We start from the raw sequence: 19948 nt of genomic DNA on the forward strand, positions 1-19948 counted from the left end.
AAGGCAGTAGGTGCAAAGCTGTTTACATATCAAAACAAGTGACAGGTTATGTTACAAGTTTCAGTCTTTAACATAATTATTTCTAACTACCTTTCTTTTGGGAACTCCTATCAACCTGACAGCACTTCTGGGACGTGGCTATTTCATTAATTTATTTCAATGTTAATGTGGATATTGGTCATCCATTTGTAAAGATGTTTCTTCAAAATATCCATATACAGTTATTTAACTATTTTTCCTGAGTGTTTATTCACCTCAGACCTATTTGCTGTGCAGTTATTTCACAAAGTCCAACACTTTTACATTTAAAATGCGTAACTCTACATTTTTTCATGTTGACTGGTGTACTCAATTTAAAGTGTACACTTGTCCAAGCAGTCCTCTTGGCAGCCAACTGAATTCAACGCAGGTTCAAAATTAGGTAAACTAGCTGACAAATTTGTCCAGATCCCCTTGATACTAACTGAAATCTTTACAAGATAAATACTACCATTGCATATATATATTTCAGTTTCTAACATTATCATTTTGTTACAACTGTTGTGCATGTCTGAGTACTTATCTAGTACGATTTTATGCAATTTGCAAAATAAATAAAAACTAAGCCCCTACCTGATACGGATTCTGCAAACCAGCAGCTGCCATACTTCTCCATGGTCCAGCATTTGTTAATACTGATTGCTTGAAACAGCCAATGGGAGGCAATAAAGTGCTCACATGGAAGTCAATTGGAGTTCTTTCCACACATGCGATGGAAACTTTGTACAATGTATTAATGTGAAATAAGAGGGGTTGTCGGTTATTAATCACTTGTTAGGGCTTTGTCAGAATTCTGTTTGTTATTTGGGGAAACCATTTTTTGTACATAAACGTAAAACCATATGAAAAAAAGTATGAAAACGCTTACTACCATTGGCCCATATTTTGACATGCTTTTGATAGTGCTTAGGATACACTCTAACATAAGATGGTTAAAAAAAAAACTTGGCTTTAAATTAAATGTGCTGGAAAGGTTTCATACAGGCGGCTGGTTTTCCTAGCGTTTTACATGTTGGGGATGAGAAAAGGTTATTATCAGTTACAGCAAATGTTTAAAATACCTAAACCACCTAGGTAGGGTAGGCATCTAAAATTTTTTTTTTTAGAAACAAATTTCAAAAAGTTTGGGTATCTGAATAGCAAGATGAAATGTGAGGAGCCTTCTCATCTGAGCTCTATCTATTAGGGTGTTGGGGGAAATAGGAACCAAAACATTGTACCTTATATTAAGGTTCCTTTTTACTTTTCCTGGATATTATATTTTTAAGGTACATCTTGATTCACTATGTAAAATGATATAACCCAAATGTACTGTATGTTTCAGAAACGGATTGGTTTTCTGAACCCTTCAGCAGTGAACAAGTTGATGAAGCTGTTTTGAAAAGGACAGCTCAATTGATTAGTGCTCACTCCAGTTGAGTGATAGGATCTACTGTTTGGCTTCATCTTAGACATGTGGTTTTACTGTTATGATGTACTGTACACCGTTCATTGACAGGACTATCTGAGGGCGATAGTGTTGTCAAAGTACGCACAATTTATCTAAAGCTTGATGAAGCTTGTCATCCCCTTAGATTTAATAAAGAGGAGGTTAATTTTCTGTTAAAATAGATGTGATGTTTTGATTAATTTCATCGCCATGCTTTACTAACAAAAATTAACAGCTCAATGAGGTATGACCAGCAGTCACCCACGTTAAAGGAGAACTCCCACCATTTTTTTTGTACTAATAGTATTGCATTAAAATGAGTCTTCAAAAATGTTATGCTGTTTTCTTTTAGATTTAACAAAATGTTTCAAGACATATTAGTCGTTTAAGCTAACAGAACCTGAATGTATATAATCTACAAAACAAGCACAATGACTTTTTATCATACTCCATTACGGTAAACAGAATAGTTCAGTCTTAATCACGCCTACTATGACCCTCTTACTAATGAAAGCGTAAGGGACTTGATGAGGTTTCTCAGACCCTTAGCACAGCTAAGTTAAATTTTACATGTACATTCCTCGCCATAAAATAGTTTAACAATTTACAAAACACATTTAAAGACACGCAACACGCTATATCAAGCTGAAACAAACATCTTTCACGTGCAGAAAGAGGGGGCACAAATGCAGCAGTGACTCAACATATATAGCATATACTATATACCAGGGGCGTCCAACCTGCGGCCCTCCAACTGCTGCAGGACTACATTTCCCATAATGCTCTTTCAGCTAAGGGGCTGGCTGAGGAGGATGGGAGATGTAGTCCTGGAGCAGCTGGAGGGCCACAGGTTGGACGACCCTTCTATATACGTGTAAGGTTTTCGTATTATCAGGCACAACGTTTAGATTTAGGCTTGGAACCAGAGTATGCTGGGTTGTGAACATGAAAAAAGGTGTACATGCATCCGAGGAGGCTGTTCATACAAGGTCAAGACCTCTCTTGCCTTGAATAAAGACTCCATCTTCTCTTGGACCTATCCTGCTATATCCATTTTTCTAAATCTGAGCAGTTGGCTGATCGGACAAATTGTTTTTCCGATTTCGTTAAAGCTTGTTTGTGAGCGTGATATTAGCGTACTAATTTGTTTGTAAAACTCAAGTGTCTACTTTCTTAAATGTTAAACTCTAATGACATTTCCATAATTTCTTATGGTATATTTTAGCATAAGATTACATTAAGTTTTGCATGTCAATTTTGTGTAATTGGTTGGCTTGTTTTGCCGATAGATACAATTCATATTAAGTGGTTAAAATACTTGCTAAATGAACAGAAGAATCCTCCTAGAGACATTACTTATATTCTGGGCAACCACATCTCCGTGCAGGCAAGATTGCTGAAAACTAATGGGTATGAAACCAAATAAGGACCAAAGCCAAAATGTTGTTCGTTGACCTGTGCATCCTAGGAAATATGCAGATCAACTATATTTGAGTCTATAGGAATAATGTAGAAATACTCTTCTTTTCCAAGTAAATACCACAGGGCGTATTCCTTGCAACTATTTGAATTCAGAAAATGGGGTTGCATTACTCCGTAGTATTTTCCACTTACTGTGTTTGGTTTGATGTTTTTAATCTTATTCACAGGTAGTTATTTATTATACTTTTTATCTGGCTAACTACATGCTGATAATACACTAGAAACAACCTTATAACCAACAATTTGTTGCATTTATTTGTGCATTTGATTTTGACAAAGCGATTTGTTTGTTTTGACAAGTCTGAATGGTACTTATGTATTGTTCCACTGAGATGTCATAATATAACATAGCCCCTTCAATTAGCTCGGTAGTGTGATTTGTCGCTTTATAATTGGTGCCAGTTTGCTGCACATTTGAATGAAAGCTCTCACATGGAGAGAACATGTTTTCATCTATCAGCTGTTCCTCTGAACATTTTATTCTGGATAATAGCATGATTAGAATCACAGTCTCTAAGAAAATTCATTTTGAGGCTAAAGATGAAAATAAATAATACTCATTTTTCGCCTGTGTGGTGGTCCAAAGAAATAAATCCAGAGGGGAAATGACACCAGTGCTATAAACCTTCGATGTCCTGGTTGGGCCTTGTTTGGTTTATTAAGCTCTATGGGGAATCTAGATCATAGAACTATTCCCATTACATGTAATGATTCCTTTCAGGGAAACATAATGAAGGTGCTTATGTTCCTGAGGATTGTGACCAAAGCCTTCCAGATATCATCAAACCCTCTCCTTAACATTTTCCTGAGAAAATATTGCTTTATACATCTTGGCTTAACCGTTTCTGATTGTTAAAAATACAGAAAAGCAAAAAGAGTGCTCCAAGGAATTCATAAAGTAGTTTGCTTGTATTTGTGACAATCTATGTCCTGACTATTTAAATCTCCGCTTGTCCTCATTTTACAAATTTTGAGTTTGATTAATGGCAGGCTTGATAAACCAAACTGATTTTGGTCCACCCCACAGCTAAGTTTCATTTTACATTCTGCATAATTCAAAAGCAGCTGTCACTTTAATATCAGCCACACATAAACAAGGTTTATACCTTAAGATATACAATATCCGCAACATCATGTCCAAAGCTGATTAAGCATATCGCCTAAAAATACCTTGTACCTCAATCCCATGATGCTCATTTTATTGACGCGTTCATAACTCATTTTGATGTGATGCTTCAATAAGCATGTAACAAACTGCTGTACATACTGGATGGATATAGAATTATTTGCTCTGCTTTCCACATCTCGATCCTCATTTAGCTCCTCTTAGAGAGACACTTTATGTAGCGCGTACAAATGAGGGGAATATTGGTGGCTACTAAATATTGTATTGGAAATGTGCAAGCAATTTTTTTGTAATGTTATTTTTTATAAAACTCCTTAATTTGACTTTATGGCCTTAGACTCTCTTCATTTATTGAGGCCAAGTTAAGTAAATACTCCATAAAGGCCCCTAAAACATAAAAAAATCCATTGGTTCAGTTTTCTGGTGCTGGCATGCATCTCACAGAGTCAGACATGCAGCAATGTATGTACCTCTAGCTGGTGCTGTAGAAATCTACCGCTTTGCAGATAACACAGCTGGCAACAAGCATGTGTGTGTCTTGAAGGTGATGCAGATATCTTGGGCTTCCTCAAAGGCTGAGAACACTCCAATGTAGGAATTAAAATGACATTCCTAAGTAGGCTAGTTGTTAATCAGATTTTACCTAGCTAGTAAAATACTCACAATATCTAAGTCAAGGTAGCAAGATCCTTACTTATGTGTCTGTAAATCAAGTTAGGATCATGTATAATCATAAACAAATTAAGCAGGAGCATAGTTCACATAAAATATCTTGGTCCAAATTGTTTGAAACAAGAACGCCATGCCACGGTTATCCAGTCTTGTGCTATCAATGTGCAACATGCATCGCCCACTTTGCTACATGGACATTTTAGTAATGAATGGTCAAACCATTTGTTTCTGGATTCTTTGGAATGATACACAAGAAGAATACAATAACAAATATCAAATGTTGAGGATCTATTGTTGCTGTTACTTTTCCAGAATCATGCACATGTACTGTGTTTACACCTATATATCATCTGTAAGTAACATATATTATGCTATTTTAATTGATAGTTCGTGGTAATAACATCCCTTGAAAGTGAAGATGGAACACTACAGATTTTTATAAAGGGACACACAAATATCTTACATTAAAACCGTCTATTAAATAAATTGTACGCACAGTATGTCTTAAATAGTGCATTCTTTGGAAGAAATCAAATTGCCCTAAGACTGAAGAAATTCACTGATATGTAAAACTGCTAGATTTGATTTCACTTGTAAGTAATCACATACTTATTCCTGTAAATAATAAGACTGCACGTAGTTTGGAGATGCAGTTACGCCAAATGTCATCTTATTCAAATAAGCACTACTTATTGAGAAAAAGAGAACTGAAGCAAAAAAGTGTACTTCTTAAAATACAAATGTGATAAACACTGGCTTGTAATTGCTGACATTGCATACATGTATTATTTAAATCAGAATACCCATAGCCATTTGTCATTTTTTAAATTGTATCCTTGAGACATACTCTTATACTCAATAAACATTTTGAGCATATACTAATATGTTAAATATACTTACTGTATATACTCAGTAAGTGTATTGAATATATACTTGTATGTTCAATAAACCTGCATACTATTGGTACCAGAGTAGGTCACATCTAAACTGGGCAACCATATTATCTTAACTCTAAAAATTCCCACAACTCTCTACATCCATCCTCCATACCCCACCATGTTAAAATTTCTAATATCCAGAATAAGCCTCTCTGTCAAGAATAAACTTACTATACTCCTTTTAGTAGAAAGTGTTAAATGCTACATTAGGATCTATCCGCTAAAGGGAGAGATAACAGGAGATGAAGGTAAAACCCCGGAGAGAGTCTGCTGTAGGATTATCTGCTGTAGATAGATAATGTAAATACACACAGGAATCACTGCCATATAGGTAACTAGAGAGCTACCTAGAACATTGTGCTGTTGAAGTTGCTACCATAGGATTCTTTCTTATGACTCATGAGAACGGTGAGGAATCAGCCCAGTACTACACGGGAGGATTTTGTCAATGATCTCAAGGCAGCTGGTACCATAGTCACCAAGAAAACAATTGGTAACGCACTATGGCGTGAAGGACTGAAATCCTGCAGCTCCTGCAAGGTCCCCCTGCTCAAGAAAGCACATGTACAGGCCCGTCTGAAGTTTACCAATGAACATCTGAATGATTCAGAGGAGAACTGGGTGAAAGTGTTGTGGTCAGATGATACCAAATTCAAGCAATTTAGCATCAACTCAACTCGCCGTGTTTGAAGGAGGAGGAATGCTGCCTATGACCCCAAGAACACCATCCCCACCATCAAACATGGAGATGGAAACATTATGCTTTTCTGCTAAGGGGACAGGACAACTTCACTGTATCAAAGCGACGATGAATGGGGCCATGTACTATCAAATTGTGGGTGAGAACTCTTCTTCCCTCAGCCAGGGTATTGAAAATGGGTATTCCAGCATGACAATGACCCAAAACACATGCCCAAGGCAACAAAGGAGTGGCTCAAGAAGAAGCACAATAAGGGCCTGGAGCGGCCTAGCGAGTCTCTAGACCTTAATCCCATAGAAAATCTTTGGAGGGGGCTGAACGTTTGAGTTTTCCAAACGTCAGGCAAACGTAGAAAATCAGCAGGGAATCAAATAATTTTTTTCTTCCCTGTATCTTTGCTTCCTCCAGGTCTAATGGTAAGAAGTATTACTTTGGCTTGACCTATGCGGACACAGACTCTGCTTGTAGGTGCAGAGCATGGTCTATAGTTATTCCATTGCAACCAGGATTTTATTACTACTACTACTACTACTACTACTAGGGCTGTTACTGGATTTCCAGTAGATACCTGACCTACATCACCAGTTTTAGGAGGAAGATATTTTGGTGAGTAGCCAGGTAGTGAACGGACATGCTTCTCTTTTGACATCACTCTTTTGAAAGCTTTGTTTGATACATTATATCTGTATATATAGTATTGCCTTATTTTTAGACAAATGCAACTAATTGTACAGCATCCGTAGATGTTTCCTTGTTTCTAAGACAAATTAGTTTCAGCTTGCCAGTATGATAATACGTAACAACCTGGTCTCCAGTGCTTTTAATGTATTGTGCATGGATCATTTATCTTCTAGAAGCCTGTCCTAAAATCTAGTGGAGTGTGATCACCACTTTGTATGGCCTCTGGTGGCCACTTCATAATGTATTTAAATGGAAAAATATTGGAGGGGAGCAGACAACCATTTACTCAAAGAGTAGTTTAACTGTTTATATTGAGAAATATCTATTGGTTATATATCGTTTTTCAATATATCTACTTTGATAAAAGGTCGTTTGGTAACCATGTGTATTAAATGTTCAACTGCTAGGTTAGATCCATGCATGCATTATTCTTTGACTACTGGTAGAAGTGCATTAAATCTAAGGGTTTTTCTACATGGTTTCTTTGGTTCTCTAATAGTTAACCTTCTTCCATACATCACCACTTTGTTAGGACTTTGAGAAGTGCTTTTGCGTTCAAGGACTTTAATATTACAAATGTTATTATGCATTTAAGCATGAGCAAATTGCATTTTATGAAACAAATTTGAATAAAAATAAAACTTCAAAAACATTTTCCTCCAAGTGATTTAAAGAGACTCCTAATGTACTTACACATTCTCTTGTTTCCTAAAATCACCAAGCTATAACAAGCTAAGCTATTATTCAGCTAATAAACCCGGAAAGCTCTTTCAAAGATTGGTTCAATTGGCAATGAACTAAAGGCTAAGTTAGACAATAATGCAAAAAAGTTACAGTTCAGTTAACCTGTTTCTTCTTTTGCAGTTAATGTATGTATCAATTACTTAGTGATGCATTACATAGTACAATCTAATTCAGCATGTCAAACTTTTCATTCCAATTTATAAATATAGCTGCATCAGCATCTGCATCATTTGCAGAAGTAATTTCAAACATCTCCAGAAATCAGTTCCTCTTAGCAACTGGATAGATTTATTTTATCTGTGATACTTAAGGATCCAGTTTGCTCAGTGAGCAAAGCAAATGCTCAGGCATCCACATTATTAAAACTAGGTTTGCTTGTAACTAATAGGTCAAATAATTTGTTATTTGGAAGCATTGCATGCATAAGTATTGTGGACAATGTCATCCAGTTTACTAATTTGGTCTTTTAGTTTCATATCATCGACAGTGAAGCTAGTCTGTGTATTTATATTTTTTTTTACTACTATCCAAGACTTAAGCAATTGGAAGTACTATACTGAGGTTTATGAAGGGCCAATTTAATAGTATTTTCTTCTTTGGAATCGGAGAAGTTGGGAGCTGTATTAAAGTGTGATAACCGGAAGAACTGTCCCTGAAAAAAGTTTTAATGAAGAATTACTAATCATCTTGTTTGTGGTCAACATGATTCAAGATATTTTTTTGTATATTTTATTATTAAAGTGCTCTCTACATCACCCACTCTTCTTTACAACGTTACTTGTGTTGAGTTTATTGAAGTTTGCAGGTTTTTGTTTATGCAGAGCTCTCTTAACCCCTTCAATCCCAGGGGTTTTTGGTACCTCAAAGCCCAGAGCAATTTTGCCATTTTTGGGGTATGTCGGTTTAGCGATGATTCTCTTTTCCTGTGAATAGTGTACCCATGTAAACTATATATTGTTTTTTCAAGGAGAGATAGAGCTTTCGTTTGATACCATAGTTGGATGATTAGCTGAAAATTTAGAATGAGAAATTTAGTAAAAACTAGCGAAGATTAGAAAAATAAACTAATTTTTTTTTACATTTTCCCTCTGAATCCTCACAAAATTAGGTAAAGTGATGGAAAATCCCCTCCAAGTTTATCAGTTCAGGTGTCCTGATTTCAGAAATACCTAATTTATATAGATTTTCTAGACTTTCCCAGCACCAGGGAGCATACTATAAGGTGTACAATTTTGTATAATTTTTATGCCTATGGCTTAACGGGTTTGGGGGTTGTGAACGGGGGCAGGAGGGTTATACTGGCTAGATGTTATGCTAGGGCAATGGGATGTAAGGTTTTTTTAAGAATTTTTTTATTATCTTTTTTTATATATTTTTTTAAAATATTTTTTTTATTTTATTTTTTTTTACATTTTTTGTATTTTTTATATATTTTTTTACACATTAATGGTTAGAGGTCCTCCTAGGGACCTCCTGAACATACCAGTGATGTCCCAGTGACATCACAGCTCACATTATAATTTTTTTTAGTATTATTTATATTATTATTTTAATGATTTATTTAATATTATTTTTTAAATGCCTAACGTTTTTTTTTTTCCTGCTTTTCTCTTACAGGACGGGAGGGGGAGTGAGAGAGATGGTCTCTCACTCCCCTCCCCGCGATCCCCCTGCACCGATCACACTGTGATCTCTATGCAGGTCCTCACAGACCTGCATAGAGATCGTAGCGTCTCTGTGCCTCATCGGAGGGCAGGATATCCCCGCAGGGGATATCCTGTCCTCCGATGACCTTCCGGGTTACGTCGGCAGTGACGTAACCCGGAAGGGAATGCCCGATCGCGCGTTTGCAACTGCGCGATCGCGCGATCGAGCAGTTTACCGGTAACAGCTTACCGGCTTTCATGCCGGAAGCTGTTACGGGCGATCGGACAGCAGAAAGCCGGCAAAGCCGGCTTCTGCTGTCAGTGGGGAGTCCAGGCTGTCAAACGACAGCCTGGTCTCCCGTGCAGCGGCAGGGATGTGTCCCTGACGCTGCACGAAGGGCTGGACGTACCGGGACGTCCATAGGGGTTTCTTTGTGGGCGTTTTTTGGACGTCCCGGTACGTCTATAGGGGATTGAAGGGGTTAAGGTCCCGCCACAGCACTTCAATCGAGTTTGGGCAATATCAACACCTTGACTCTTTTCTTTTTCACCCATTTTGTTGTAGATTTGCTGGTGTGCTTGGGATCATAGGTTGACTCAATGACCGCAAGGTCATCACCGCTCCACCACCATGCTTGACAGTTGGTATGTGCTGATATGCTGTGTTTGGATTTTTTCAAACGTGGCACTGTGCATTATGGCCAAACATCTCCACTTTGGTCTCATCTGTCCAAAGGACATTGTTCCAGAAGTCTTGTGGTTTATTCAGATGCACCTTTTCAAACCTAAGTCGTGCTGCCATGTTCTTGGCAACCCTTCCAAACAAACTATACTGGTTCAGTCTTTTTCTAATTGTACTGCCATGAACTTTAACATTTAACATGTTAACTGAGGCCTACAGAGTCTGAGATGCTGTGACGTCCACTCCTGGGAAGATTGGCAACTGTCTTGAATGTTTTCCACTTTTGAATAATCTTTCTCACTGTAGAATGATAGAGCTTAAATTGTTTAGAAATGGCCCTATAACCCTTCCTCAATAATTGCTTCTCTAAGAGCATTGCTGATTTCTTTCTTCCTTGGCATTATGTTAACATATACCTGAATGCACCAGACCAGTAAACTACTAAAATGACACAATGTAAGATGTCATGTGTTGCTGTTAATCTAAGGTTGTATTTACCTAATTTTTAGACCTGCTAGGAAGCAGATCATTGTCCTATATATGTAATATGGGGCAGAGCCAAGAAGGGGGGGTGAGTTATTGCCTAGGGCAGGGGTAGGCAATTTTCGGCTCTCCAGATGTTGTGGACTACATTTCCCTTGATGCTTTGCCAGCATTATGACTGTAAGAGCATTATGGGAGATGTAGTCCACAACATCAGGAGAGCCAAAGATTGCCTACCCCTGGTCTTGGGTGACAAAAATCATTGGACTGGCGATGAGCCTACATATGTGTAACAAACTGAACATTTTTCTAACGTTTCCGCAAAAACTGCTTTGATCTAAGATGTTCTGTATCTGTAAGTATTATCTCATATCGCTTAAATTACATTTTGTCCAAAGCTTTTGTATAAAACCGCTCAATAAAATAGATTGGCAATAATTTGTGTCTGTTTTTTATATCATAAAATGTAATTTTACTGGGAATAAGATTACTTTTTGTTTTCTTTTAGCATTCTCCTTCTTTGGGCACTTGTTTATTGTAACACAAAACCTGAATCTCTATTAGATTGGTGTGTATACCACAGAGGAAACTGCTTAATATTGTCTTATCATCACAGCATAAGGAAAGAAACAAAATAAATTCACAAATCAATCCATCATATCCAGTATAATGCGGTTCATGCTTGTGGGATGCTGTAATGTGACTTCATTTCCAAATTCACACAAAATACCATTATTGATTCTGCAGTGCAAGTGAATGATGATCCCATGTTATTGAAGATCAGAAAGTTCATGATTGGTGATGCCTTGCTAGAATGTGCCGATGCAATAATTCAATAACATTCTTACAACTTCCAGTAAATTTCCACCATTTAGAACCCTGTGGAGGCCATTAAATCAAGTCTGGCATAGACATGAATTTTTCCCTTGATAAAGTAAAAAATATATAAAAATAGTTCAAGGTACTAAAAGGTAAACCTTGTAACTAGTACCTATAAATTATTAAAAAAAAATACTCTCCACCGTTGCATGTGCTAGGATTATATTACATTTATTTTACCACGTGGTATGCCTAAGGATAGATTAACTACAGTCATGTTAGTTAAGAAGCCTCTGCATAACAAACATTTTTAATTCACTTTTTCAGTGTAATCACAAAAATGATATAATTATGCATTCTATACAAAAGGCCAAGGAAATTTACAAAACCATCATGCATTTAATAAAAATTGGGTTTTATGTAAATATTGCACTAATAAGAAGAGGTTTTAGTATTCCAAATGCCACAAAAGGTTATGACCCGAAGCCCTGGTCATACATATCTGAGGGCATACACTAAGTAGCTTTGAATGGCAGTTTCCACAGGGTATTTAGCATGTGAAATAACCTCCAGTTAATGTCTTACATTTTTTTTCTCTTTCAAAAACATGACACTAATGAATGCAAAAAAAAAAAATAGTTAAAAATATCCACCATGAAGGTTATTTACACCTAAGATGGGGATTAGTTGAAGATTCTCAATTTCCTTAGAAGTAAGACCGAGAACATAATACCACAAAGACATATTAATGTTTAGTTTTAGATGTATTAAAGTAAAAAGCAGTTGCCAAAACTATGATTTACATTATTTTATCCTAATAATAAAAAATACAAATATGGTTTAAGTGATGACCTAATCATTAAAAAAGAAATCATGTTGATCATATTATAGTCAAAACTAAAGCAGTGTTTCTAATTAAACTTATTGGTTTTGTATAACACATAAATATTTCTTGACAACACCGTCTAAAAATGCATTTTAAAAATGTTATTTATAATTATATAACATATTTTTTAATTTTATGTCAACAATCTTTTTATGTATATTTTGAATGAAAATACATAAACGTGTGATATCACAACTACTGCTCTTTTAGGTCATAGCCAATTCACATCGACTCCGCTTATGCACCCGGAATGGAAGTCTAGTCCGATGTGGTAAAGGAGAAGCTGCACTTGTTCGAGAACTGACAAAGGTATAGGCTTACAGGCACAGTATAAAAAGATTAGATGAAACAGAAAATTGTATATCCATTTAATTCAAAGTAAAAGGAAACCTTGGGGGAAATCAGCCTTACAATACAACGTGTTCTTATTTTGTGCATATAGACATCTTAGTATTAATATTCCCACATGAGTTAAGTCTACTGTAAGAGATGATTTCTTTAAGACCTTCACAAATAGGTCTATCGTTTTACGGCATGCATGTATCTGAAGTCCTCTCTAATACTTCATTGCAAACAAACATGAAACAGATAAGAAAATTGAGAATTGTAAGTGATTAAAAAAGAACAATAATATTCAAGCGCTGGAAAAACAAATTAGAAGAACAACATCAGAGGCACCGGCGTTTAAATTGTGTATGTGTTTGGAGATACATAAAAGACACTAAATAAAATGCACACACAAAATGTTTATGGTGGAGAACACTCAAATTCATGTATGACACACTGCAAGTGTAGTCAATTTCAGATGTACAATGTCTGATATTTGGTATTGTTGGTGCCATTCTTATTTATCAGGCCCATTTAAACCCCTATGATCATTAAAGGCACAGTCTGAGCACACAGAATATCTTCATGTTATGACTCTACTATGAAAACATAACCATATTTCTGACATCATAACTATAAGGATGTTAGATACCTCATCCCCTGCGTGACCCAAGTGCCTGGCCCTTGTACTACTCTGTAGTACATGTGACAAATATGCATCCGCCTAAAAACATATTATGTGAAAACTAGAATTATTTTAAAACAAAAAGAATATCTAAAAAAATGTATTTAATCTGATACTAGTAGTAAAACATTTTGGCGAGAGTCTCTTCGGGTAGTCAGGTATCAGTTAAAGCTAGCAGTGTATTTGATTTGTATAAGATTTATGCTGTAATTTTATTGAATCTAAAGTCAGTCAGGAATAATATGAGAACTGTCCAGACTAGGTTTGGAATCAGTGACAAGTGGCCAGGTTACTTTACAACGAGAGTTAATACTGTATGATATTTTATTTTAAAACAGTTTGTAAGGTGACATTGGTTGTATATTAGTACAATCTTATGAAGAACACAAAAAACTAAAATATGTTGCTTGCATAAGTATACATTCCTTATGCTCTGCATGCTTCTAGGATATACAGATTAAACAAATTGTCCAAATGACACAATTAGCTTACCATTACCCTCCACATATGAAACCCCATTATTGAAGGATCATTGGTAGGTTAGCTCTTATTTGTGCTCTATTTATGCAGACCATATTGCTATTTTGTTACCATGCCTGTGGGTGTAGCTGGTAAAGGGACATGGCTATGGGTCATTCTTACTTAACAGCATTTTTCCACACCTTCCTAGATACTACATTTGGATAATATAATATATATATATATATTTTTAAGCATGTATATATGTATTCATTTCAAGATTTCTTTAAGAGTAGATTAAAATTCCAGGCACTAAACATTTTCTCTAATTGTCTGCTTGAAATAGTTGATTATCAATGGCTCTAATGTTCATAAGGTGGTTAGGCACCTAAATTAATAAATGTTACAAGTATCAGTTGGTGGGTATTTAAATTGAAATGTTATTTTTAAAGACAAATTAATATAAGAAATACAATGTGATAACTGTATTCTCTGGATGGGTGCTAAAAATTGCAAAAAAAATATATGGGTAGTTTAATTAAAGCTGCATGATAAAAAGTGCTAAAGCTTTTAATGTGTCTCAGAGGTTCTCTGGCACATGTTAAGGTGGGAGTTGAAAAAAAGAATTATGAAAATCTGGACATTAAAAATATTATTGCCTGAATAACATTTTTTTATTCATTCAATCAGAGCAGCGATTATCTCACTTAATTCAGCTAATTCCAGGAAATAATACAATCTTATCATTAATTCATTATTTCCAATATTTTAAACCGAAAAATATCTTTACATATACACGCATTTGTGATAATGTCATGTATTGTAAATATGTGGCCGTGCTAATGACATTCTCATTCCCTTTCTTTTTTTCTTTAGAAGTTCTTCTTAAAGTCTAAACATAATAACCCTACAACCAAACTTCTTGTTATCAACATATTTCCCAATCATAGCTCAGACTCTTTATGAACTTTATGTACTTTTTGGCAGGGAACACTTTTTCAACATTCTTTAACGGGCCATCTCTTCAATACAGTTGCAAAGAATTCCATAAATCTTCTCATAAGTTAATCTAACTGCGCTCTGGTTTCAAAGGATATATAAAAGAGAGAATGGAAAAGCATAGTAATGACAAAACAATGATGTAAACTGTAGTATTTGTGACACTCAAGAGTTAGGCCCTTAACTGGATATTTTAAACATTTGTATATTCAGTGTTCACTTCTGGTTCCCATCATTTCAAGACATCCATGACATCCAATGTTACTGGTCAGTTTAAGGTGAAAGGCTGGTTGATGGCATTTCCACATAAACATGACTTACAAAGCCAAAGTATCTTCTAATCAGTGATGTGTTCTGGTCTAGGCTGCATCATATGTAGCATCAGGTTCCTTGAAACATTGCTATTTAATGGGCCAGTTGAAACGAGATAACTGATCTCCCCAACTACCCCATTAACACTATGGAGAGATTTTCTGAGTCTGCACAATCCTCCATAGTTTCCTTCAGTGCCGCACTTTCTTTAAAAGAAGGGCTGGACTGGGAATACAAAGTAGACCTGGAATTATTTTGAACGCCAGCATCATATATTTTATTGGGTGGTCAAGCTCATGTGCCCATATGCCACACGAGGGGTGTAACTAGAAACCACAGGGCCCCTGTGTGAAAATTGGCTTGAGGGACCCCTGGTTCACAAGCAACATATTCCACAGTGCCACCTTTGCCCTAAACAGTTTGTCTGCACCACCTTCCCCCCAAACAGCTTATCTGTGCCACCTTTGCCCCAAACAGCATGTCTTTGCCATCTTTGCCCCAGACAGCCTGTCAGTGGCCGAAGCAGCCATTTTTGTCCCTAAACAGCTTTTCTTTGCCCCAAGCAACCTGTCTGTGCCCCCTCTGCTTCCTTATCAACCAACCTGTGCCACCTCTGCCCCTATACAGCATGCTTGTGCCACTTCTGCCCCTAAACAGCCTACTTGTGCCACTCCTGCCCCTAAACAGCCTGCCTGTGCCACCTATGCCCCTAAACAGCTTGCCTGTGCCACCTATGCCCCTAAACAGCTTGCCTGTGCCATCTCTGCCCCCCAAACACGTGTACATTTATTCACTCATGTACTCTGGTTCCAGGGGGCCGGCCGAGCAGCACTGGGGCCGCGTTGATGTCTATGCAGCCCAATGGCTTCCTAACATGGATATGCAGCTTACCGCTGTGGCATTTGTACATTGTGCAAGTAAACTGTCTTTTCTTGCCCAGGGGAAGCAGGAACCTGGGCGGGAAAAGAGTTTCCTCGTACAGTGTGCGATTGCCACATCAGTAAGCTGCGGCCTAGTACGGCTCGGGCAGCCCCCAGAAGTAGCTGCATTAGAGGTCTTTACTGCGAAGCAGTCTTCAGTTTTTCCCCACGCCATTATTACAATTTCTGTAAAGAAAATGTGAAATACTCATATTTAAACTGCCCTTTTCACCTCATAGCTCTTCACATGCATGGAACTGTTTTGGCCATCTTTTCCATAAGAGTAACAGATTAGCTGAAGCTTTTAATGCAAAGCACATAATGCAGTGTCAAAAAGAATTGTTAAGTCTGCCTTCCGATAGTGCATTATGAAAGTTTTAGTGCAGTCCAGTTATGGGGTATTTCTTTCTGCTATTTCTCTTTGGCGCATTACTAGCTTGATATACGGTACAATAACTGTAATCCACGTCACTTCTCTTTAATTGCTCTTCCAATAATTATGTTACCACTTTTTTCAGACATTCTGGAATATTCTGTACAAAACCTTTGCAAGGTAGCTTAGGTAACAGGCATTGTGCCTCTGTGGCCTTTACGGACCTTCAAAGCTTTTAAGATAAAGGCTTTTCATCTGGGAATGCTTTAATATTGTGTCATTTCACTTGCACCACAAGATTTTGTACCTATTTTACATTAAAAAGATATTACTAAAGAAATGACTTGGGACAAGGGTGGCATAAAGAAGTTGCCCTGAAGTAAAAACTGTCTTTAGTACTCAGAACTAATAAGTGATTTTTCATTGACCTGGGTAAAAGAGGCTGACATCTAGATAAGGACTAAATATATTTCATTGTTCTTCAACATCTGTGAAGCTAGCATTCACTTCGTATTCGTTTTCATCCAGGCTGTAGGATACATTCTTTTAATGTATTTCCACCAATTCATTTTGAATACTGTCATACATACTTGTAAAATAGGCTTTTATGTTGTTTGTATATTTATATATATATATATATATATATATATATATATATATATGTTTGTGTATGTGTACAGTATATATATATATATATATATATGTACATGTATATATATATATATATATATATATATATATATATATATATATATATATATATATACTGCACACACACACATACACAAACATTGGAGCATTCACTGGACTTTATCTAAACTAATCAGGGTTCTAATTATTAATATTCTTATTAAGAATAAATTCGAGCATTGATTGATTTGCGGAAGAGGTGGAGGAACATGCATGAGTGGCTAATAAGTTAGTATGCCTTGCCTCCAGTAGGTAAACAATTTTAATCCAATGTTATTAGGTGTAGTCTATGTCTAAAATGTGTTTCACACACTATGAAGTAGTGAAAAGAAGAGGATCATATAATTATTTCTGTTTTCCTAGATATAATGCCTTAATACAGTTCCAATACATTTAAATAAAAAATAATTTGGGGTTGTATAGCAGATGTATGTTTACAAATATTTTCAATGAATATGGAATTTTAGCCATAGTTCTAGGTAAATTAGGACAGGGAAATAGAAAAGTCAGACACACCCTTGTTTTGCTGATGATCACTGCATTATTTCCATTATATAATGAACGTATCGATCAGTTTTTCCTGGCTTTGTTGTATCACATTAAAATATACAGTATGGGTGACTCTTGTTTTACGTGAATACTACAGCTGAAGTTAGTGGGGCACTCGTCATGCATTTCACAACCTATCAGAAAAAGAGCTTCATGATAGAGTGTGTCCACGATGAAAACTCTGTCCACGATCAGTAGGCAACAGATGAGACTACTGGAACTCTGTTCAATGATGAAGCAATGATTATTTAATACAAACTAAAATGACAACACAACAAAGAAGTGTAAAATGGCAAACGATTAGTAATGTAATGACACTAAAAGTTAAAAATATTAATGCATTATCTGAACCCTGACCACAACGTCCCCTAAATACTGTATGTACAGTATATATATAAATATATATATATCTATATAGATATAGATATATATATATACACACACACTATATGGACAAAAGTATTGGGACACCCGACCATTACACCAAAAGGGACTTATACGACACTGCATTCTACATAGACATTAACGTCCCCTTCAGCATACAGCAACAATGCTATGCTTCCAACTTTATGGGGACAGTTTGGGGAAGGCCCTTTTCTATTCCAGCATAACTGTGCCCCAGTGCACAAAGCAAGGTCCATAAAGACATGGTTGGATGAGTTTGGTGTGAGAGAAGTTGACTGACCTGCACAGAGCCCTGATCTCAACCCCATCTAACACATTTGGGATGAACTGGAACAGAGATTGCGAGACCTTCTTGTCCAGCATCGGTGCCTGACCTCACAAATGCTTTCCTGGATGAATGGGCAAAAATTCCCACAGAAACACCCCAAAACCTTGTGGAAATCTTGTGGAATCCAAAAGAGTGGAAGCTGTTATAGCTGCAAAAGGGAGACCAACTACATGTTGGTGTAATGTTCCGATGTCCCATATGTCTACATAGTGTGTGTGTGTATACATATATTCACGCTCACTGGCCACTTTATTAGTACACACAGGAAAACTGTTTGAGGGCACTGACAACCCGTTTGGGGCAAAGGTGGCACAGATAGAATGGTTGGGGCACTGACAAGCTGTGTGGGTCAACGATGACACAGACATGTTGTTTGGGTCCAAATATGGCACAGACAATGTTTTAGGGCAAATGTGGCATTCACAACTGTTTGTTGACAAAGGTGGCACTCTTTTTACACCAGGGCCCTGTGGTTTCTAGTTAAGCACCTGTGTTAAATGTTATGAACTCATGAAAATTACTGTTGAATATTCTTTTAATATGAAGGGGCACACTGAGAGAAGGGCATTAAGATTATGGGGAAATAAAGGATGGGTATAGAGATGATGAGTTATATTATGTTAGGGAGCATAAAGAGCATGAAGATGTTAGGTGATGATTGTGGTGCAATATGGATTGATAATGGTTGATAACGGTAGGTGATGGAAATGGTGGTGGGGAGGAATATGATGATGAGTGTATGAATATTGTGGTTGGAGGAGAATGATTGTGGTTGGGTATTGGAATGAATTAGGATATTGGTGGTTTGAAGATGGTCAGTGGCAGCTCTACACTAACACATTCATGCATACACACAGCTGCTTTTACACCATAAACATGCATACATATACACATGTAAGAAATTATGACCCTTACAGGGTTATTCTTTAGGGAATTAGGTCACTGCTACAGAACACTTCTGTTCACTGCGACCTTTACTAAGACTGACTATTGCAGCCCCTAACTAGCAATCCCAGAATCCATTGTACCTCCTAGAAAGTGGTTTACCAAACCCCTCTTTCCAGAGAATTCCTGTATGACCCAGTTATGGAGGAGATAGACAGTCTATGCGAAAATACACCACCCTTTGCTTTAGTTGTCTGACCCCCTGCAGAGTATCCAATCTCTGTTTGAGCCTTTGTTTCCAAATGCTTTGTATTTCATTACTATGCAAATGACCCTACATTGGAAAAACAGATATTTCACCTTACAGACACCCAAATCTTCCCAAAAGCATATGTTTATGCATTAAATGTAATATCACATTTTAAAGGCACCCTTCATTTCTCACACACATACCCATACATGCATACATATACTCTTACAACATACACATACATACACGTATAGCCATTCTAACACCATGCATTTACACATATAAACATACATGCATACACCCAAACATGCACACTCATACACTTTAACATACATGTACACACAATCTACATCCATACACTTACATAAACATAAAGCCACTTTAACAATATACACTTACACATATATCCATAGACACATTCACTCTCTCTGATCATCCA

This window comes from Spea bombifrons, chromosome 5 (genome assembly GCF_027358695.1).
Source record: "Spea bombifrons isolate aSpeBom1 chromosome 5, aSpeBom1.2.pri, whole genome shotgun sequence".
In the NCBI taxonomy this organism is placed as follows: domain Eukaryota; kingdom Metazoa; phylum Chordata; class Amphibia; order Anura; family Pelobatidae; genus Spea; species Spea bombifrons.